Consider the following 23952-nt stretch of genomic DNA (forward strand, 5'->3'; position numbering starts at 1 on the left):
TGTTACCGGAACGTGGGATGCCGAGTGCATCATGAGGGTAGAAGAAGCATTATGGAAAAAGAAAGCTAGGCAATCCCAGAAGGACGCCATAGAATTTTGGCGTAAGGAATCACGTAAGCGTGCTGACAAAGCACTCCGTAGGGAAGACAGACTTAAAGAATCAGATAAAGAACGAGAAAACGAATTAGTTACTGAAGGGATCCGAGTAAAAACAGAACAAATAGACCGTGCCCGAAATAATCTTGTAAACGGTATGTATCTCGTAGCAGATGGCACATCCGAAACTGAATCAGAGATACCGAAAAACTTACCGACACCATTAGTTCCAACTAAAGTAATGCATAAAACTACTAAAGACATATTCCTGAATTCATATCTAGAGGATGTAGCACCAGCTTACACCAATCTGCCTGTTCGTGCCCTGCCTACTGACAGGGATGGGGGTGGCACTGCGCCCCCAGATCCAGTCCCGCCGGTACCGCGACAGACCTCCCCTGTTCCGCCAGCTCCGCCACTTCCCCCACTCAAAACGGACCTACCGAAACCAGTACTACCTGATCTTACTAAACGACAAATTCAAGTCCAAATTCAGACTCCGCGAAGAGATAATGCCCAAGCATCCGCCTCAGGAGGTGCGACAGCGGGTCTACAGACCCCGCCACCGACACACAGATTGCATTTAAGGGACACGCAGAATACTTTCCAGTCTCCCTACTCAGCCCGGCTTGACGCATTCAAAGATAGGATGTCAGTTTGTAGATATGATCCAGTACCCGGAAAAGACGATCTAATGGTATTAGCATCACTCCGATTGAGATCTGCTACCGATAACTTGCTATGCTATGGAGGAATGCAGGAAATTCTCGACAGACTATATAAGTTCGTACGGACAGGGAAGGACCCCGAAAGTGTTAAAGCTGCCCTGCATAAACAGAAAGTTGACGTTCAAGCACAGATATTACGATTTTTCATAAATTGTGTAATAAGAGAACGAGACAGGCCGGGGACAGATCAAAGTGAATTAGACGCATTGAACAAGTGGGGCCAAAATATAGCAGACGCAAGGCATGATAAAGGGACTTGCATAGCCAGTATGTCCCAGAAAATTAGAAAGGCAGTATTAACTGCACATCAGGAAGGAAATGATAAAACTTCCTCCGAGGAGGAAGATGAAGATGAAACATCAGGAAAGTCTACAGATATAATAGCGTATGTAGGTAAGGGAAATTACCTCAGGAAAGGCATCCGTCCGGAGAGCAAGAGAGTCCTTTTCTCTGCTTTAACAAATCCGAATTCTTCAGAACATCAGTTCCAGGAAACTGATAAAAGGCTTCGAGATCGAGTAGGGTACCATGTACTGAACTCAATGGATGAACAAGAACTAGCTCGGTCAGCTGTATTATGGGCCGAACATCCAGACATATATAATGATGACACGTTAGTGCAGACATTCTTGAACCTTTCCCCGGAAGAGCAGAAAATAGCAGGTGTATACATGATTCAGCACCTCCTCATCAAGTTCAGAAACCATCATTCTGATCCAGGTCCCTTACACGAAACATTAGAAGCACTAATCATGGATAGATGGAGAGGTTTTAGTACCAAATTAATACAGATAATTCTAGAGCAACGACATAAGTATTACAACTTCTTAAGCTCTGAATATGTTCCCGCCCCGCCTCCAGAAAGAAAAACGTACCATATGCAATGCGGTGGTGGCATTGAAAGCCAGAATCCCTTACGAGAAGTACACCCAGTTATGGGTACGGACCAACGCCTGAAACGTGTGTATGTTCACACACCACTGACTAAGTTAGAACTATTAGAAATGAAGAAATTAGTTCCGTGCCATGATAAAGACCCTGCAGGTTTTCACAGAGAGCTTAAAGACATGTTACTGATGGGAGATTACACGTATGATGATATTATGAAAATGTTAAAAGTACTGTTGCCCACGGGCATTTACGAGAAATTAAAGGAAAAGGATTGGGAAGTGGGAGAGTCAAAGATAGCATGGGCAGAAATAGAAGACGAAGAAAAGAAACGAGTACCAGGGGTAGGCCTTGGGGATCTGACTAAAGCATTACCAGGTTTAATAGTACAGGTTCTGCCAAGATTATTGACAACTAGAAAGGAAGATTGGGACGCAATCTCGTCCTGCAAACAGAAACAAGATGAAGATACTAGTGACTTTTATTCAAGATTCGAGAAATGTTTCATTATCAATAGTGGCCTAAAAACTAGTAGCGAGTCATATCCACACCTTTTTGTAACAAAATTAGTAGAGAACGCCCTACCACTAGTTAAAAATAGAGTGTACAAGGTTGAAAGTACTTGGCAGGCAAATACGCCATCACAGATGTTACAAATGTTACAATATCACCAGAATAGAATTAGGGAAGAACAAGACCAGGAACAGAAACGTATGAAAGACACGAAAATGAAAATGTTAGTAGCCCAGACAATTCCAGCCGAGGGTCATAGAAAAGGTGGGGCCCAGACCAATCATTCTGCCGCTCCCGTTAAAGGGACATGTAATTATTGCAAGCAGCCAGGTCACTACGTACATGAATGTCCAGTCCTGAAACATAACATCGAGACAGGTAAAACTAAAGAAAGACCGCGTCCGCCTAGACATGAACAGGGTCATCAACAGACCTCACAGAACGAACAGCCAATGCAGAATACACAGCCTATGCATGATCAGTCCCATACAGTACAGACAGTAGCAGTACCGCAGCCACAGCATGCTCAGACACAGCCCGCTGCCGCAACCCGACAAGTATCACAACAGATGTACCAGTATGCCCAGTCGGCATATCCAGATTATCAGCGTTATACATGAAACAGCCTAGGGAGGGAAAGTGATTTGCCTCTTATTGAAATTCCTGTAGATCAAGAAGGTCCTTATGTACATAGTCACGTATTAGGAAAAGACAGAAAGTTTTTAATTGACACAGGGGCAAGTCGCACTACTATAAGTCATAATGAAGTTCCAGGGGCACCCCTCTCAGGCTCACAGAATGTTTCCCTTGGTTTTTCAGGACAGCCTATTGTAAATGAAGTATCAGAACCAGTACCACTAGCTGTGGGTCCATTATCTCGAGTTACAGATTTGTTACTTACGAAGTCATGTCCCGAAAATCTGTTAGGAATTAAAACACTGAAGGCTCTAGGAGCTATAATTTGCTGTTCCCCGGAGGGAGTCAGACTCTTTCTACGGGATTTCAAGGGTCATTATGTTCTACGTGACTTTGATGTCAGATTGAAAAATGTACCAGATCACTTATGGGCAAAAGGCCCAGCTGATGTAGGTTGTATGCATATCACTCCATATCGTGTTACACTCAAGACAGGAGTTGTTCTACCCAGAATCAGACAATACAAGTTACCACCCGATGCTGTAGTGGCTTTACTGAAAATCATTGAAGAGCTTATTGCCCAAGGAGTGGTCGTAGAGACCGACTCCAATATCTGTAATTCACCTATCATTCCAATTCTTAAACGTACAGACCGCAATGCACCGCCAGTATACCGGCTGGTGATTGATCTTCGAGAACTGAACAAATGCATTGTACCACAGTATCCTGTGGTCCCCGACATCTCCTCCCTGTTAACTGCTATTGATTCAGAAGCAACGTTCTTTACTGTAATCGATCTCAAGAACGCTTTCTTCAGTGTACCTATTGACCCGGAGAGCCAATATCTCTTCGGATTCAGTTTAAATGGACGAAGTTTCAAATTTTCCCGCGCACCTCAAGGATTTACAGAAAGCCCCAGCATCTATAGTCAAGCACTGAAAAGACAACTAGATTGTATCCAAATGCCAGTTAATACCGCTTTACTACAGTACGTCGATGATCTGCTGATCACCGCACGAAGTGAACCCGAATGTGAACAAGCATCTCTGATAGTTTTGCATTTCCTAGCTGACAAGGGACACAAGGTGTCTCCTTCGAAGCTACAATTCTGTGTTCAGCAAGTTGTGTACTTGGGTCACTTGCTGTCCAAAGTGGGGAGACAGCTCACTCCCGATCGCATTCAGTTAATTGTAAACATGCCACGACCCCAGACGCAAAAGGAAGTGCGGGCCTTCATAGGCCTCACCTCGTACTGCAGACAATGGATTCCTCAATATGCATTTCTAGCTAAACCACTCATCCAGTTAACGACACAGGAGGCAGCGACTTCGACTGTCCTCCCTTGGACTCAGGAACACACACAAGCCTTTGAGGAATTAAAGAAAGCTTTATGCCAAGCACCAGTTTTAGCGACACCATGTTACAGCAAACCGTTTACACTTTTTGTTACAGAACGTGACGGTACAGCGTTGTCTGTCCTCACTCAAGATCAAGCAGGTTCACATAAGCCTTGCGCTTATTTTTCAAGCACATTGGATTCAGTAGCACAGGCACTCCCTGCATGCTTAAAGTCAGTAGCAGCAACAGCGTTAGCAATCAGACAAAGCGATTCAATTGTTCTAGGTCATCAGTTAACAGTACAAGTTCCACATTCTGTAGAGGTTCTGTTAAACAGAACCCAGACTCAACACTTGACTATAGCACGACTGACAGGTTACGAATTGACATTATTCCAGCCACACATAGAAATCAGACGCTGCAGTATCTTGAATCCAGCAACATTGTTACCTACAGTTATGACAGATCCAGCTCCACATGATTGTATAGAGATTATTAATGCAGTAACAAAGCCCAGACGAGATTTAACAGATGTTCCATTGACAAATCCAGACCTGACACTTTATGTGGATGGTTCATGCATGAGAACAAGTACAGGAGAGTTAGTGGCCGCGTATGCCGTGACCACTGAAACTGAAGTTAAAGAAACACATCGTATTGATACACTGTCTGCCCAAGCAGCAGAGCTCATCGCTCTGACCCGAGCCTGTATTCTAGCGAAGAACAGAAATGTTAACATATACACAGATTCCCGTTATGCGTTCGGAGTCGTACACGACTTTGGTATGCTCTGGCAAGAAAGAGGGTTTCTGACCTCTCATGGTACAAAGATACAGCATGGTCCTCTCATTCAAGCACTGCTAGAAGCAATACATCTGCCTTCAGCCATTTCAGTCATGAAGTGTAAAGCACATACTAAAGCCACAGATTCTGTTTCCCAGGGTAATGACCTGGCAGATCAGACAGCAAAACATACAGCACTGACTCACACTCAGACAACTGATACGATAAAGACAACAGATCCGACAAACTGCATGACAGTCAGAGATCCCACACTAGATGTTATTGACATTCAGACACATGCTACTACAGACGAAATAAAGAAATGGACCGAACTAGGAGGGATCCAGACAGATCAAGGTTGGATGACAAAGGGAAAATCTACATGGTTTCTCCCTGACTCTATGGTTCAAGTCATGATAAATACAGCACATAGTCCTGCTCACCTAGGAGAGAAAGCAATGCTAGACAGTTTGCAAAATCTCTGGTACAATAAACACTTACGAGCAGCCGCAAAACAGAAAGTGCGTACTTGCATGATCTGTTGTCAGTTCAATCCAGGTAAAAGCGTCCCTGTAGAGCAAGGTGGATTTCATCCTCCCGACCACCCTTTTGAAGTCCTCCAGATGGATTATATCCAGATGGACCGTTGTCGAGGATTTAAATATGTTCTCGTAATTGTCTGTGCTCTGTCCCGCTGGACCGAAGCATACCCAGTCCCAGATTACACTGCTCCGACCACTGCCAAACAGTTGGTTCGTGAATTTTTCCCACGGTACGGCTTGCCTCGTGTCGTGTACTCAGATAACGGTCAGCCATTCTCGTCTGCCCTAATGAAAGAAGTTTCCTTGTTATTGGGATACCAGTGGAAGTTCCATTGTGTCCGACATCCAGAAGCCGCAGGCCTTGTAGAAAGGCATAATCAGACATTAAAGATCCGCCTTGCCAAAATATGTCAGGAAAAAGGGGTCGACTGGATAGTCGCCCTGCCAGTGGCACTATTCTATATGAGAATGGTCGCCCATTCGAGATCAGGGCTATCTCCGTACGAAGTGGTCTTTGGCAGACCACCGAATATGTGGGGGACGCCCATTCCTAAAAAGATAACCGATGTTGATTCTAATATGTTGACAGATTACCTTGCCTCCTTGATGTCTGCACTCCAATCATGTCGTTCACAGGTTGCCGCAGCCTTCCCTGACAACACCGATGTGAAGGAGCATGACGTCCGCCCCGGAGATGTTGTGCTAGTTCGCAACTTCGACAGGAAAAGTCCGTTGGAGCCCCGCTGGAAGTCTCCGAAGACCGTTCTACTTACGACAAGGACCGCAGTCAAGTTGGAAGGAAGAAAGGGGTGGGTCCATCTAAGCCATATCAAAAAATTCCCAGGACTGAAACCGGAACAAGACACACCCACCCCCACCAAAGACTGTGATAACAAAGACTTTTCCGAATCCAAACGAGAAAAAACTCCTCAAGAACAATACCGTATGAAGTTACGATCTAGCAAGTCAGACAGTTTAATTGTTTAAGTCCTCCCCTAGGTGAATCGGTTAAATAGTTTCTGACATGTATCCCCTAGATCGAGTTAGAGAGAGAGAAGAAAAGAAAAGAACATATTGCAAATCACTTCGTAGTCACTGCATAGTGACACTAATAATTATGTTTATTCTAAGTATATTAATAATTGTTGCTAGCATCTTGTTACCTATATACTATCCTATTTTCAAGCGTGAACAATCTGCTTACAATGTCTCTGCTGAACACACTTTTAGTGAGTTACCTCCTCATGAGCTTTCCTACAGACGTGCGCTGCGCAACAATACATTCATTAGTATGTTACATCATTCTCATCAAACTAACAATGCTACAAATTGCTGGATATGTGGCCGACTCCCTCCCTACCAGAATTACAAGGGAGCCCTGCCTCTCTTTCCGTATCCGTTCACTCACAATGGCTCCTGTGGAGCATGGTTTAAGATAATTAATTCTTTAGATCCCGACATTGCTGTTTTCGATGGGGGTTGGGTTTGGGGAAACCTGAACTTGGTCCTACTAGACGTCTGTTACCCGGATAAGGAGGGACTCCCCATTAGAATAGGAACTGATCTAGAAAATGAAATATATGGATTAGGTAATTATACAATTAGCCTTATGATTCTTACTGTCGAATCCGAAGCCGCACCAGTTCTGCCCATTATGTCAGTACTGCCAGTCACTGGTGAATTATGTATCAAGAAGAAAGGTTCAGTACACTTAGGTCATAGTAAGTGCATGTAACAATTAAAGTTCTTGAATCCAGTGAGTATAAGTAGGTATGATTTATTGTAGATTAATCCAAGTTAAATGATCAATAGATATAATGATAAAAGTCCCACCAGGAGCAGATGTTCTCTCGCTCAGCCTGTCTGCCATCAACTGTCTCCCCCTAGAGCAGTCAGGTACTTAACATTCTAGTATGACATCAAACATTCTATTACATGCAGTGGCTAAGCAATGGGGAAATGTAAGTAAGGGAAATGTAAAGCATGAGCAAGATGTAACACATCCCCCTTCCTTATAAAAACAACAAATAAAGATAATAGAATAAATTGCATTGCATTCATAAAAATATAATAATTGAACAATAAGATGGATTGCATTTTCATTTTAAAATATAATGACTAAAGGAACACATTACATAGCATTCTTAATTAACAGTTGAAATGCAAGAAGGATTCCATTTTCAAATTTAATGACCTTTCAAATCTAAAGGCCACATCCCCCTTTCCAAAGAGAAAAAGAAAAAAAAAAAACATTATCCACTAGAATGAAAATATGGATCACAAGTATAACTAAATAAAATCCACAAGAATGGAAAATATGGATTAAATACACAATAACATCCATAAGAATGAGAATGGATGGGTCAAATAAATAAATAAATATAAGCCAGATATAGTAACCTGCGGCTTCTCAAAACAAAATAAGTACAATATGAACACCTCTAAACATAGAGCACTTGCGTGGTTCATAATAGCCAATAGAATAAGTTGTGGCTTTTAACAACCTTGCAAAATGGAACTCCTCAGAGTCCATAACCAGAAAATTTAGCAACTACGGCTCTTCTAAACATCAGCAACTGAACCCCTCAGAGTCCATACAAGCAAATTGAGCAACTTATTGCTCTCCATAACAATAGAACCATTGAAATCCTCAGAGTTCATATCAAACAAATGGAGCACCTCAAAATGAGCACTGGTGTGGCTCCTCAACTACACATCTAATAAATCCCAACTCCTCAGAGTTCATAAAAGAAAATGGAGCGCCTCAAAATGAGCACAGATGTGACTCCGCAAATTATATATTCAATAAATCCAACACTAGGATAACTAATCCTCTGAACGAAAACTTCACAATAAATAGAGCACAAAGTGGTTCACAACAATAAGAGAAAACTATGACTCAACTAAGTAATATATGTGAACTCCTCTAATTTGCACTAGAAAACGTGCCACATTAAAATAAGCAAGCAAAACTTTGAACACCTCAATAGAAATAGAGCACATAAATGGTGGTTCAACACAGCATACCAATATCAAATATGTCAGAAAATGAGCACGAGATTTAACAAAGTAAACACATAACTCTATACGAAATAAGAAGCAATAATACATAGGCAGGTTGGTAAATATGAATGGTAAAGCATATTGAAAATTTTCCAAAATAATAAATCAAAATAAGAAAAGTAGTCACCGAAGTCTGACTGTTGAAGTACTGACAGCGTGATCTGTCACCAAACTCCAAAGTCTAATTGCTGAAATGCTGCCGATAGTGTGATCCTTCACTCGAACTCATCATCAAGGAGCAGAAAAAACAATTCCACACTAGCAAAAACTTCGAAAAGTAAATATTTGTAGATCGTAATGCCCCCTTATTTGAAGTCCGTCGGTGCACGTTGTTATGGCAACCTAAATAACAAATTAAAATGGCCGCCGCGTTGTCACGTATCTGCCGGATGGTTCACGGTGAAGGCGTGCTGACAAGAAACCACGGACAGTGGCAACATCGGCAAATTTGACGTCACAGCAGGAAGGGAACGTAAGGCAGAACGTGAGGTGAAAGAATCACCATCTCCCTGATGCTCTCCAAATACGTCATCAAATGCACAGCAGCAGGGACCGAGAGAAGATCGTCGTTGTCCACTCGACGACCAACCGTCATCTCCACACAAGACGGTGAGTGTACCATATTAAGTAAAGAGAGTTACTCTGCACAAGGCACAAAAATCTTTGTAAGCGCTCAAGCCATTGCTCACACAAGTCATTGTTAATCATATTTAAAAACAAGAATAAATGAAAAGGAAGAAACGTGTAAAAATCAGCACAGAGCCTTAAAACAGTATACAGGCTTGAAACATTTGAAAAACACTTGCCGAAGTCAGAGTAGATACTGTACACAGTGCTCTGCTTAAAAATGCCAATCCAGAATTTTCTTTGGCCAAAACAAAACATTACGTCCATTTTCACGCTGCTCAACTTCTTAAAACGTTTAATAAAACGGAAATGTTGCATTTGCATTCACATAGTAGCTGGCAAAGACGTATTTTCAAAACTTGGCACACAAGTTCCTTTTAAAATTTTTTGGCAATTCAGGGCAAAATGAATTAAATATTAAAAATTTTCTTCAGGTTTTCCAAATTCAGGTCACGTAACGCAGTCAGAAATCAAACACCCTGGGATGGGAGGCTGAGGCTGTCCAGGTGACTGGGGACACTGGTGGGGCTAACCAGGGCGTTTCAATTAATTTACCTTTTCTTTTCAGCTTTGAAAAATTCCTTAGTTGCAGTAGTAGTACCTTAAATCCGTCTTCCTTCCACGCATAAGTTCAGTTCCGTACCTCGTCGCCAATTTGTAACAATTAAAGTTCTTGAATCCAGTGAGTATAAGTAGGTATGATTTATTGTAGATTAATCCAAGTTAAATGATCAATAGATATAATGATAAAAGTCCCACCAGGAGCAGATGTTCTCTCGCTCAGCCTGTCTGCCATCAACTGTCTCCCCCTAGAGCAGTCAGGTACTTAACATTCTAGTATGACATCAAACATTCTATTACATGCAGTGGCTAAGCAATGGGGAAATGTAAGTAAGGGAAATGTAAAGCATGAGCAAGATGTAACAGTGCACTACTGTGGTCGAATTTAGTGATGATGGAAAATCATCTTTCAAAGCTATCAGTCATTCTTACTTTGTGTGTGGTCATACCGCATACATTCGTCTACCTCCAGATTGGGATGGTACCTGTTACATTGCATTCCTTCTGCCACCTGTTTTTCTAGCTCCTTCTGATTACCATAGAAATAGCAATCTAGTAAAGAATAGACCCAGAAGAGATGCCCCCCTTGTCGACTACACAGAAACGGCATGGGAACAGTACACTGACTTTAATAAAGGATTCTGTTTCTTTTTAGGCCCTGTCCAGAATAGTAAATTAATACGCAGATTAACTAGAACACTTGAAGCAGTAGTAAATGAAACTACTTCCGCCTTAGGTAACTTAACAGAAGAACAGTCCGCTATGCGGGTTGTTGTCCTTCAGAATCGTCTTGTAATTGACGTCATCTTGGCAGATAGAGGTGGAGCCTGTAAGGTCATCGGGTCAAGCTGCTGTGTTTTCATTCCACAGAATGCACCATCTGTATATCAAGCTATCACCCGTCTTCATAAAATTGCAAATCAGATACATCAGAATCCAGGCACCTGGACTTGGTCCGGTTGGTTCTGGACAACGTTAACAGCTTGGGGATGGAAGATCCTATCCTTCCTAGGCATTGGCCTAGTCCTAGTATTCAGTTGCTGCCTGTGCCTACAGTGTGGGCCAGCGATTTGTGGACTATGTGCCACTTCTTGTATTGAACATTCCAGTTTTCATTCAAAACGTAACAGAAAGAAAGAAGAACAAATGATGTTACAAGAACAGACTGATCGATTCATGAGGATCGATATTTCATGAAGGGTCCGCAGGGAACAAGGAGGGAATGAGGAAAATTAAATTTTGGCCATGATGTGTTCCCTAGCGCGTACCCCACCGACTCCATGTACCAGCTTAAAGTGCATGTAACTTCCCTCCTGTGCCAGCTATGAAGACGCAAATACATTTGCGTCCATCGTCAACTTGTCCTCTTTCAGATCCACCATGAATGGATTATATAGCCCGTTCCTAAGTATGCTATGCCACCGTCTTTTTGTAGTACACTTTTCACTTTTTCCTGCTCTAGCCAGAGTAGGCCCTGAATTCCTGCCATCTGAACCTCTTTTGTGGCTCCTGGCTCTGCCCAGGCTACCTCTGTACTCGTGAACTCTGTCCTACTTTCAGCGCGGCCCCTCGCGCTCAGCTCAAGCCTGCTTTCTGCCAAGACTGACTATAACCTTCGAGTTATCTGTTCCGCTCCCCGAGAATACATTCCTGCCTACTAGATCCTGTAAACATCCTCTCCAGCTGCAGAGCCAAAAGGGCCGACCTGTCTCAATGCAAGTAATTCATAGCCTCCGTTGCCATGCTTCCATGGAAGGCCCCGTGCCCCCACGCTTCACATGTAGACACTCAGGCGCTCATACACGCATCCACAGTTAGCATAGAATAGCCTCTACCCTAGAGACCTTTCCGCCCAGATAGTATAGTTCCTAAACATCAGATATCAGATATGATAGAAGTACAAGTTGATCTGACATGCCAGACTTCTGTCTCTTTCCGTCAGTGTAAATGTCAAGACCCCTGCACCCCGTCAATCACACGTCATGCAGCTGCGCGCGCATCCAAGCTTCCGATTTCTGCTGACATTGCAACATTCTGTTAGCACCACCCCTTGGTGCCACCCACTTGCGTCACCTATCAGTGACGTTTCTAGCACACACCTCTAGTTCACGCCTAGTTTACGCCTCTTGATGATGTATTGGTACCACGTGTATACTGTTATCTTGTCTTCTCTCAGCTGTTACGCCTCTTACATTGATTCCTATGTATAAATCAAGTATATAAGCTATGTATTGATAATAAACTTGAGCGCGCTCATCTATCCCTTCTGACACCCCTGTGGTGGTCAGAACATGATATCCTGATTCCTTTATGAGGAATAAAAACCCTTAGAAACTCTAACACCACGGACTCTGTTTTCTTTCCTTCTGATTGAGTTATCATTGATTAAGTACTTACCTGCATAGAAATTAAGAGAGTAAATTAATTATTTACGTCAGCCGAGGTACCTCGAGTGAGCTGTCCATCACAGTGGGGGAAAGGGCGGGATAGGTTGCATAGCCTAGTCTGTGTGGGGAGGGGTTAAACTGGCGAGGCTTCTGTGCGAGTTCACATGCCTCTTGTTTATGAAGGGTCAGAGACCGATCAGCTCAGTAAATGATAAGAAAGCAGTCGGTGGTACCTCTTTGGGTGAATGTATTGTGCTTTTCCAGCACTGCAGCTGCGTAAAGGCCCAGAAGAGAAGTCTTCAGTGATCACCTGTGTCTGTGACTTTGCCACTGCGCTGATAGGCGCCGAGGTACCTCGAGTGAGCTGTCCATCACAGTGGGGGAAAGGGCGGGATAGGTTGCATAGCCTAGTCTGTGTGGGGAGGGGTTAAACTGGCGAGGCTTCTGTGCAAGTTCACATGCCTCTTGTTTATGAAGGGTCAGAGACCGATCAGCTCAGTAAATGATAAGAAAGCAGTCGGTGGTACCTCTTTGGGTGAATGTATTGTGCTTTTCCAGCACTGCAGCTGCGTGAAGGCCCAGAAGAGTTGTATTCAGGGATCACCTGTGTCTGTAACGTTGCCACTGCGCCGATAGGCGCCGAGGTACCTCGAGTGAGCTGTCCATCACAGTGGGGTAAAGGGCTGGATAGGTTGCATAGCCTAGTGTGTGTGGGGAGGGGCCAAACTGGCGAGGCTTCTGTGCGTGTTCACTTGCCTCTTGTTTATGAAGGGTCAGAGACTGATCAGCTCAGTAAATGATAAGAAAGCAGTCGGTGGTACCTCTTTGGGTAAATGTATTGTGCTTTTCCAGCACTGCAGCTGTGTGAAGGCCCAGAAGAGTTGTCTCGAGTGACCACGTGTGTCTGTAACTTTGCCACCGCGCCGTTTGGCGCCAAGGTCCCTCGAGTGAGCTGTCCATCACAGTGGGGGAAAGGGCGGGAAGAGGTTGCATAGCCTAGTGTGTGGGGCGGGGCCAAACGGGCGGGGCTTCTGTACGAGTTCACATGCCTCTTGTTTATAAAGGGTCAGAGACCATCAGAGCATCAGATGAGGAGAAATCAGCCTCCTGGTCACTGGAAGTACAGGAGGATTGCGCTCGAGAAACTCGTGGATGCCTAGACCTCCATCACGGATTACAGCTAATTTTAGACTGTAGCCTCGACCTTGCTCACTAGGTTCTTGGGCTGATTATAATGCGTTACTGAAGTTTAGCTTCAATCGGGGCACGTGCTGTTTCTTTTGTATATGTAAGTGCTTCCTGTTGAGGTTTAATTTTTGAAACAGGAGCATCGTGCCAAAATGAATCCTGCCTGCATATTTATCCACGAAGATGCCACCATGTTGTGCCATACCTCTACTCAACTGGAGTACTTTCTACTGGGTAGTCAGTAAGTGCTACCTCGTTGGGTAAATGTATGGTGCTTTTCCAGCACTGCAGCTGCGTAAAGGCCCAGAAGAGAAGTCTTCAGTGATCACCTGTGTCTGTGACTTTGCCACTGCGCTGATAGGCGCCGAGGTACCTCGAGTGAGCTGTCCATCACAGTGGGGGAAAGGGCGGGATAGGTTGCATAGCCTAGTGTGTGTGGGGAGGGGCCAAACTGGCGAGGCTTCTGTGCGTGTTCACTTGCCTCTTGTTTATGAAGGGTCAGAGACCGATTAGCGCAGCAAATGAGGAGAAAGCAGTCGGTGGTACCTCTTTGGGTGAATGTATTGTGCTTTTCCAGCACTGCAGCTGCGTAAAGGCCCAGAAGAGTTGTCTCGAGTGACCACGTGTGTCTGTAACTTTGCCACCGCGCCGTTTGGCGCCAAGGTCCCTCGAGTGAGCTGTCCATCACAGTGGGGGAAAGGCGGGAAGAGGTTGCATAGCCTAGTGTGTGGGGCGGGGCCAAACGGGCCGGGCTTCTGTACGAGTTCACATGCCTCTTGTTTATAAAGGGTCAGAGACCATCAGAGCATCAGATGAGGAGAAATCAGCCTCCTGGTCACTGGAAGTACAGGAGGATTGCGCTCGAGAAACTCGTGGATGCCTAGACCTCCATCACGGATTACAGCTAATTGTAGACTGTAGCCTCGACCTTGCTCACTAGGTTCTTGGGCTGATTATAATGCGTTACTGAAGTTTAGCTTCATCCGGGGCACGTGCTGTTTCTTTTGTATCTGTAAGTGCTTCCTGTTGAGGTTTAATTTTTGAAACAGGAGCATCGTGCCAAATAGAATCCTGCCTGCATATTTATCCACGAAGATGCCACCATGTTGTGCCATACCTCTACTCAACTGGAGTACTTTCTACTGGGTAGTCAGTAAGTGCTACCTCATTGGGTAAATGTATGGTGCTTTTCCTACACTACAGCTGCGTAAAGGCCCAGAAGAGAAGTCTTCAGTGATCACCTGTGTCTGTGACTTTGCCACTGCGCTGATAGGCGCCGAGGTACCTCGAGTGAGCTGTCCATCACAGTGGGGGAAAGGGCGGGATAGGTTGCATAGCCTAGTCTGTGTGGGGAGGGGTTAAACTGGCGAGGCTTCTGTGCGAGTTCACATGCCTCTTGTTTATGAAGGGTCAGAGACCGATCAGCTCAGTAAATGATAAGAAAGCAGTCGGTGGTACCTCTTTGGGTGAATATATTGTGCTTTTCCAGCACTGCAGCTGCGTGAAGGCCCAGAAGAGTTGTATTCAGGGATCACCTGTGTCTGTAACGTTGCCGCTGCGCCGATAGGCGCCGAGGTACCTCGAGTGAGCAGTCCATCACAGTGGTGGAAAGGGCGGATAGGTTGCATAGCCTAGTGTGTGTGGGGAGGGGCTAAACTGGCGAGGCTTCTGTGCGTGTTCACTTGCCTCTTGTTTATGAAGGGTCAGAGACCGATTAGCGCAGCAAATGAGGAGAAAGCAGTCGGTGGTACCTCTTTGGGTGAATGTATTGTGCTTTTCCAGCACTGCAGCTGCGTAAAGGCCCAGAAGAGTTGTCTCGAGTGACCACGTGTGTCTGTAACTTTGCCACCGCGCCGTTTGGCGCCAAGGTCCCTCGAGTGAGCTGTCCATCACAGTGGGGGAAAGGGCGGGAAGAGGTTGCATAGCCTAGTGTGTGGGGCGGGGCCAAACGGGCGGGGCTTCTGTACGAGTTCACATGCCTCTTGTTTATAAAGGGTCAGAGACCATCAGAGCATCAGATGAGGAGAAATCAGCCTCCTGGTCACTGGAAGTACAGGAGGATTACGCTCGAGAAACTCGTGGATGCCTAGACCTCCATCACGGATTACAGCTAATTTTAGACTGTAGCCTCGACCTTGCTCACTAGGTTCTTGGGCTGATTATAATGCGTTACTGAAGTTTAGCTTCAACCGGGGCACGTGCTGTTTCTTTTGTATATGTAAGTGCTTCCTGTTGAGGTTTAATTTTTGAAACAGGAGCATCGTGCCAAAATGAATCCTGCCTGCATATTTATCCACGAAGATGCCACCATGTTGTGCCATACCTCTACTCAACTGGAGTACTTTCTACTGGGTAGTCAGTAAGTGCTACCTCGTTGGGTAAATGTATGGTGCTTTTCCTACACTACAGCTGCGTAAAGGCCCAGAAGAGAAGTCTTCAGTGATCACCTGTGTCTGTGACTTTGCCACTGCGCTGATAGGCGCCGAGGTACCTCGAGTGAGCTGTCCATCACAGTGGGGGAAAGGGCGGGATAGGTTGCATAGCCTAGTCTGTGTGGGGAGGGGTTAAACTGGCGAGGCTTCTGTGCGTGTTCACTTGCCTCTTGTTTATGAAGGGTCAGAGACCGATTAGCGCAGCAAATGAGGAGAAAGCAGTCGGTGGTACCTCTTTGGGTGAATGTATTGTGCTTTTCCAGCACTGCAGCTGCGTAAAGGCCCAGAAGAGTTGTCTCGAGTGACCACGTGTGTCTGTAACTTTGCCACCGCGCCGTTTGGCGCCAAGGTCCCTCGAGTGAGCTGTCCATCACAGTGGGGGAAAGGGCGGGAAGAGGTTGCATAGCCTAGTGTGTGGGGCGGGGCCAAACGGGCCGGGCTTCTGTACGAGTTCACATGCCTCTTGTTTATAAAGGGTCAGAGACCATCAGAGCATCAGATGAGGAGAAATCAGCCTCCTGGTCACTGGAAGTACAGGAGGATTGCGCTCGAGAAACTCGTGGATGCCTAGACCTCCATCACGGATTACAGCTAATTGTAGACTGTAGCCTCGACCTTGCTCACTAGGTTCTTGGGCTGATTATAATGCGTTACTGAAGTTTAGCTTCATCCGGGGCACGTGCTGTTTCTTTTGTATCTGTAAGTGCTTCCTGTTGAGGTTTAATTTTTGAAACAGGAGCATCGTGCCAAAATGAATCCTGCCTGCATATTTATCCACGAAGATGCCACCATGTTGTGCCATACCTCTACTCAACTGGAGTACTTTCTACTGGGTAGTCAGTAAGTGCTACCTCGTTGGGTAAATGTATGGTGCTTTTCCTACACTACAGCTGCGTAAAGGCCCAGAAGAGAAGTCTTCAGTGATCACCTGTGTCTGTGACTTTGCCACTGCGCTGATAGGCGCCGAGGTACCTCGAGTGAGCTGTCCATCACAGTGGGGGAAAGGGCGGGATAGGTTGCATAGCCTAGTGTGTGTGGGGAGGGGCCAAACTGGCGAGGCTTCTGTGCGTGTTCACTTGCCTCTTGTTTATGAAGGGTCAGAGACCGATTAGCGCAGCAAATGAGGAGAAAGCAGTCGGTGGTACCTCTTTGGGTGAATGTATTGTGCTTTTCCAGCACTGCAGCTGCGTAAAGGCCCAGAAGAGTTGTCTCGAGTGACCACGTGTGTCTGTAACTTTGCCACCGCGCCGTTTGGCGCCAAGGTCCCTCGAGTGAGCTGTCCATCACAGTGGGGGAAAGGGCGGGAAGAGGTTGCATAGCCTAGTGTGTGGGGCGGGGCCAAACGGGCCGGGCTTCTGTACGAGTTCACATGCCTCTTGTTTATAAAGGGTCGGAGACCATCAGAGCATCAGATGAGGAGAAATCAGCCTCCTGGTCACTGGAAGTACAGGAGGATTGCGCTCGAGAAACTCGTGGATGCCTAGACCTCCATCACGGATTACAGCTAATTGTAGACTGTAGCCTCGACCTTGCTCACTAGGTTCTTGGGCTGATTATAATGCGTTACTGAAGTTTAGCTTCATCCGGGGCACGTGCCGTTTCTTTTGTATCTGTAAGTGCTTCCTGTTGAGGTTTAATTTTTGAAACAGGAGCATCGTGCCAAATAGAATCCTGCCTGCATATTTATCCACGAAGATGCCACCATGTGCCATACCTCTACTCAACTGGAGTACTTTCTACTGGGTAGTCAGTAAGTGCTACCTCGTTGGGTAAATGTATGGTGCTTTTCCTACACTACAGCTGCGTAAAGGCCCAGAAGAGAAGTCTTCAGTGATCACCTGTGTCTGTGACTTTGCCACTGCGCTGATAGGCGCCGAGGTACCTCGAGTGAGCTGTCCATCACAGTGGGGGAAAGGGCGGGATAGGTTGCATAGCTTAGTCTGTGTGGGGAGGGGTTAAACTGGCGAGGCTTCTGTGCGAGTTCACATGCCTCTTGTTTATGAAGGGTCAGAGACTGATCAGCTCAGTAAATGATAAGAAAGCAGTCGGTGGTACCTCTTTGGGTAAATGTATTGTGCTTTTCCAGCACTGCAGCTGTGTGAAGGCCCAGAAGAGTTGTCTCGAGTGACCACGTGTGTCTGTAACTTTGCCACCGCGCCGTTTGGCGCCAAGGTCCCTCGAGTGAGCTGTCCATCACAGTGGGGGAAAGGGCGGGAAGAGGTTGCATAGCCTAGTGTGTGGGGCGGGGCCAAACGGGCGGGGCTTCTGTACGAGTTCACATGCCTCTTGTTTATAAAGGGTCAGAGACCATCAGAGCATCAGATGAGGAGAAATCAGCCTCCTGGTCACTGGAAGTACAGGAGGATTGCGCTCGAGAAACTCGTGGATGCCTAGACCTCCATCACGGATTACAGCTAATTTTAGACTGTAGCCTCGACCTTGCTCACTAGGTTCTTGGGCTGATTATAATGCGTTACTGAAGTTTAGCTTCAACCGGGGCACGTGCTGTTTCTTTTGTATATGTAAGTGCTTCCTGTTGAGGTTTAATTTTTGAAACAGTAGCATCGTGCCAAAATGAATCCTGCCTGCATATTTATCCACGAAGATGCCACCATGTTGTGCCATACCTCTACTCAACTGGAGTACTTTCTACTGGGTAGTCAGTAAGTGCTACCTCGTTGGGTAAATGTATGGTGCTTTTCCTACACTACAGCTGCGTAAAGGCCCAGAAGAGAAGTCTTCAGTGTCACCTGTGTCTGTGACTTTGCCACTGCGCTGATAGGCGCCGAGGTACCTCGAGTGAGCTGTCCATCACAGTGGGGGAAAGGGCGGGATAGGTTGCATAGCCTAGTGTGTGTGGGGAGGGGCCAAACTGGCGAGGCTTCTGTGCGTGTTCACTTGCCTCTTGTTTATGAAGGGTCAGAGACCGATTAGCGCAGCAAATGAGGAGAAAGCAGTCGGTGGTACCTCTTTGGGTGAATGTATTGTGCTTTTCCAGCACTGCAGCTGCGTAAAGGCCCAGAAGAGTTGTCTCGAGTGACCACGTGTGTCTGTAACTTTGCCACCGCGCCGTTTGGCGCCAAGGTCCCTCGAGTGAGCTGTCCATCACAGTGGGGGAAAGGGCGGGAAGAGGTTGCATAGCCTAGTGTGTGGGGCGGGGCCAAACGGGCCGGGCTTCTGTACGAGTTCACATGCCTCTTGTTTATAAAGGGTCAGAGACCATCAGAGCATCAGATGAGGAGAAATCAGCCTCCTGGTCACTGGAAGTACAGGAGGATTGCGCTCGAGAAACTCGTGGATGCCTAGACCTCCATCACGGATTACAGCTAATTGTAGACTGTAGCTTCGACCTTGCTCACTAGGTTCTTGGGCTGATTATAATGCGTTACTGAAGTTTAGCTTCATCCGGGGCACGTGCTGTTTCTTTTGTATCTGTAAGTGCTTCCTGTTGAGGTTTAATTTTTGAAACAGGAGCATCGTGCCAAATAGAATCCTGCCTGCATATTTATCCACGAAGATGCCACCATGTTGTGCCATACCTCTACTCAACTGGAGTACTTTCTACTGGGTAGTCAGTAAGTGCTACCTCGTTGGGTAAATGTATGGTGCTTTTCCTACACTACAGCTGCGTAAAGGCCCAGAAGAGAAGTCTTCAGTGATCACCTGTGTCTGTGACTTTGCCACTGCGCTGATAGGCGCCGAGGTACCTCGAGTGAGCTGTCCATCACAGTGGGGGAAAGGGCGGGATAGGTTGCATAGCCTAGTCTGTGTGGGGAGGGGTTAAACTGGCGAGGCTTCTGTGCGAGTTCAAATGCCTCTTGTTTATGAAGGGTCAGAGACCGATCAGCTCAGTAAATGATAAGAAAGCAGTCGGTGGTACCTCTTTGGGTGAATATATTGTGCTTTTCCAGCACTGCAGCTGCGTGAAGGCCCAGAAGAGTTGTATTCAGGGATCACCTGTGTCTGTAACGTTGCCACTGCGCCGATAGGCGCCGAGGTACCTCGAGTGAGCAGTCCATCACAGTGGTGGAAAGGGCGGATAGGTTGCATAGCCTAGTGTGTGTGGGGAGGGGCTAAACTGGCGAGGCTTCTGTGCGTGTTCACTTGCCTCTTGTTTATGAAGGGTCAGAGACCGATTAGCGCAGCAAATGAGGAGAAAGCAGTCGGTGGTACCTCTTTGGGTGAATGTATTGTGCTTTTCCAGCACTGCAGCTGCGTAAAGGCCCAGAAGAGTTGTCTCGAGTGACCACGTGTGTCTGTAACTTTGCCACCGCGCCGTTTGGCGCCAAGGTCCCTCGAGTGAGCTGTCCATCACAGTGGGGGAAAGGGCGGGAAGAGGTTGCATAGCCTAGTGTGTGGGGCGGGGCCAAACGGGCGGGGCTTCTGTACGAGTTCACATGCCTCTTGTTTATAAAGGGTCAGAGACCATCAGAGCATCAGATGAGGAGAAATCAGCCTCCTGGTCACTGGAAGTACAGGAGGATTGCGCTCGAGAAACTCGTGGATGCCTAGACCTCCATCACGGATTACAGCTAATTGTAGACTGTAGCCTCGACCTTGCTCACTAGGTTCTTGGGCTGATTATAATGCGTTACTGAAGTTTAGCTTCATCCGGGGCACGTGCTGTTTCTTTTGTATCTGTAAGTGCTTCCTGTTGAGGTTTAATTTTTGAAACAGGAGCATCGTGCCAAAAGGAATCCTGCCTGCATATTTATCCACGAAGATGCCACCATGTTGTGCCATACCTCTACTCAACTGGAGTACTTTCTACTGGGTAGTCAGTAAGTGCTACCTCGTTGGGTAAATGTATGGTGCTTTTCCTACACTACAGCTGCGTAAAGGCCCAGAAGAGAAGTCTTCAGTGATCACCTGTGTCTGTGACTTTGCCACTGCGCTGATAGGCGCCGAGGTACCTCGAGTGAGCTGTCCATCACAGTGGGGGAAAGGGCGGATAGGTTGCATAGCCTAGTCTGTGTGGGGAGGGGCCAAACTGGCGAGGCTTCTGTGCGTGTTCACTTGCCTCTTGTTTATGAAGGGTCAGAGACCGATTAGCGCAGCAAATGAGGAGAAAGCAGTCGGTGGTACCTCTTTGGGTGAATGTATTGTACTTTTCCAGCACTGCAGCTGCGTAAAGGCCCAGAAGAGTTGTCTCGAGTGACCACGTGTGTCTGTAACTTTGCCACCGCGCCGTTTGGCGCCAAGGTCCCTCGAGTGAGCTGTCCATCACAGTGGGGGAAAGGGCGGGAAGAGGTTGCATAGCCTAGTGTGTGGGGCGGGGCCAAACGGGCCGGGCTTCTGTACGAGTTCACATGCCTCTTGTTTACAAAGGGTCAGAGACCATCAGAGCATCAGATGAGGAGAAATCAGCCTCCTGGTCACTGGAAGTAAAGGAGGATTGCGCTCGAGAAACTCGTGGATGCCTAGACCTCCATCACGGATTACAGCTAATTGTAGACTGTAGCCTCGACCTTGCTCACTAGGTTCTTGGGCTGATTATAATGCGTTACTGAAGTTTAGCTTCATCCGGGGCACGTGCTGTTTCTTTTGTATCTGTAAGTGCTTCCTGTTGAGGTTTAATTTTTGAAACAGGAGCATCGTGCCAAATAGAATCCTGCCTGCATATTTATCCACGAAGATGCCACCATGTTGTGCCATACCTCTACTCAACTGGAGTACTTTCTACTGGGTAGTCAGTAAGTGCTACCTCGTTGGGTAAATGTATGGTGCTTTTCCTACACTACAGCTGCGTAAAGGCCCAGAAGAGAAGTCTTCAGTGATCACCTGTGTCTGTGACTTTGCCACTGCGCTGATAGGCGCCGAGGTACCTCGAGTGAGCTGTCCATCACAGTGGGGGAAAGGGCGGGATAGGTTGCATAGCCTAGTCTGTGTGGGGAGGGGTTAAACTGGCGAGGCTTCTGTGCGAGTTCACATGCCTCTTGTTTATGAAGGGTCAGAGACCGATCAGCTCAGTAAATGATAAGAAAGCAGTCGGTGGTACCTCTTTGGGTGAATGTATTGTGCTTTTCCAGCACTGCAGCTGCGTAAAGGCCCAGAAGAGAAGTCTTCAGTGATCACCTGTGTCTGTGACTTTGCCACTGCGCGGATAGGCGCCGAGGTACCTCGAGTGAGCTGTCCATCACAGTGGGGGAAAGGGCGGGATAGGTTGCATAGCCTAGTCTGTGTGGGGAGGGGTTAAACTGGCGAGGCTTCTGTGCGAGTTCACATGCCTCTTGTTTATGAAGGGTCAGAGACCGATCAGCTCAGTAAATGATAAGAAAGCAGTCGGTGGTACCTCTTTGGGTAAATGTATTGCGCTTTTCCAGCACTGCAGCTGCGTGAAGGCCCAGAAGAGTTGTATTCAGTGATCACCTGTGTCTGTGACTTTGCCACTGCGCTGATAGGCGCGAGGTACCTCGAGTGAGCTGTCCATCACAGTGGGGGAAAGGGCGGGATAGGTTGCATAGCCTAGTCTGTGTGGGGAGGGGTTAAACTGGCGAGGCTTCTGTGCGAGTTCAAATGTCTCTTGTTTATGAAGGGTCAGAGACCGATCAGCTCAGTAAATGATAAGAAAGCAGTCGGTGGTACCTCTTTGGGTGAATATATTGTGCTTTTCCAGCACTGCAGCTGCGTGAAGGCCCAGAAGAGTTGTATTCAGGGATCACCTGTGTCTGTAACGTTGCCACTGCGCCGATAGGCGCCGAGGTACCTCGAGTGAGCAGTCCATCACAGTGGTGGAAAGGGCGGATAGGTTGCATAGCCTAGTGTGTGTGGGGAGTGGCTAAACTGGCGAGGCTTCTGTGCGTGTTCACTTGCCTCTTGTTTATGAAGGGTCAGAGACCGATTAGCGCAGCAAATGAGGAGAAAGCAGTCGGTGGTACCTCTTTGGGTGAATGTATTGTGCTTTTCCAGCACTGCAGCTGCGTGAAGGCCCAGAAGAGTTGTCTCGAGTGACCACGTGTGTCTGTAACTTTGCCACCGCGCCGTTTGGCGCCAAGGTCCCTCGAGTGAGCTGTCCATCACAGTGGGGGAAAGGGCGGGATAGGTTGCATAGCCTAGACAGTGACTTTGCCACTGCGCTGATAGGCGCCGAGGTACCTCGAGTGAGCTGTCCATCACAGTGGGGGAAAGGGCGGGATAGGTTGCATAGCCTAGTCTGTGTGGGGAGGGGTTAAACTGGCGAGGCTTCTGTGCGAGTTCACATGCCTCTTGTTTATGAAGGGTCAGAGACCGATCAGCTCAGTAAATGATAAGAAAGCAGTCGGTGGTACCTCTTTGGGTGAATGTATTGTGCTTTTCCAGCACTGCAGCTGCGTAAAGGCCCAGAAGAGAAGTCTTCAGTGATCACCTGTGACTTTGCCACTGCGCTGATAGGCGCCGAGGTACCTCGAGTGAGCTGTCCATCACAGTGGGGGAAAGGGCGGGATAGGTTGCATAGCCTAGTCTGTGTGGGGAGGGGTTAAACTGGCGAGGCTTCTGTGCGAGTTCACATGCCTCTTGTTTATGAAGGGTCAGAGACCGATCAGCTCAGTAAATGATAAGAAAGCAGTCGGTGGTACCTCTTTGGGTAAATGTATTGCGCTTTTCCAGCACTGCAGCTGCGTGAAGGCCCAGAAGAGTTGTATTCAGTGATCACCTGTGTCTGTGACTTTGCCACTGCGCCGATATGCGCCGAGGTACCTCGAGGGAGCTGTCCATCAAAGTGGGGTAAAGGGCTGGATAGGTTGCATAGCCTAGTGTGTGTGGGGAGGGGCCAAACTGGCGAGGCTTCTGTGCGTGTTCACTTGCCTCTTGTTTATGAAGGGTCAGAGACTGATCAGCTCAGTAAATGATAAGAAAGCAGTCGGTGGTACCTCTTTGGGTAAATGTATTGTGCTTTTCCAGCACTGCAGCTGTGTGAAGGCCCAGAAGAGTTGTCTCGAGTGACCACGTGTGTCTGTAACTTTGCCACCGCGCCGTTTGGCGCCAAGGTCCCTCGAGTGAGCTGTCCATCACAGTGGGGGAAAGGGCGGGAAGAGGTTGCATAGCCTAGTGTGTGGGGCGGGGCCAAACGGGCGGGGCTTCTGTACGAGTTCACATGCCTCTTGTTTATAAAGGGTCAGAGACCATCAGAGCATCAGATGAGGAGAAATCAGCCTCCTGGTCACTGGAAGTACAGGAGGATTGCGCTCGA

The sequence above is a fragment of the Lissotriton vulgaris genome, chromosome 8, assembly GCF_964263255.1.
Source record: "Lissotriton vulgaris chromosome 8, aLisVul1.2, whole genome shotgun sequence".
NCBI classification, from domain to species: domain Eukaryota; kingdom Metazoa; phylum Chordata; class Amphibia; order Caudata; family Salamandridae; genus Lissotriton; species Lissotriton vulgaris.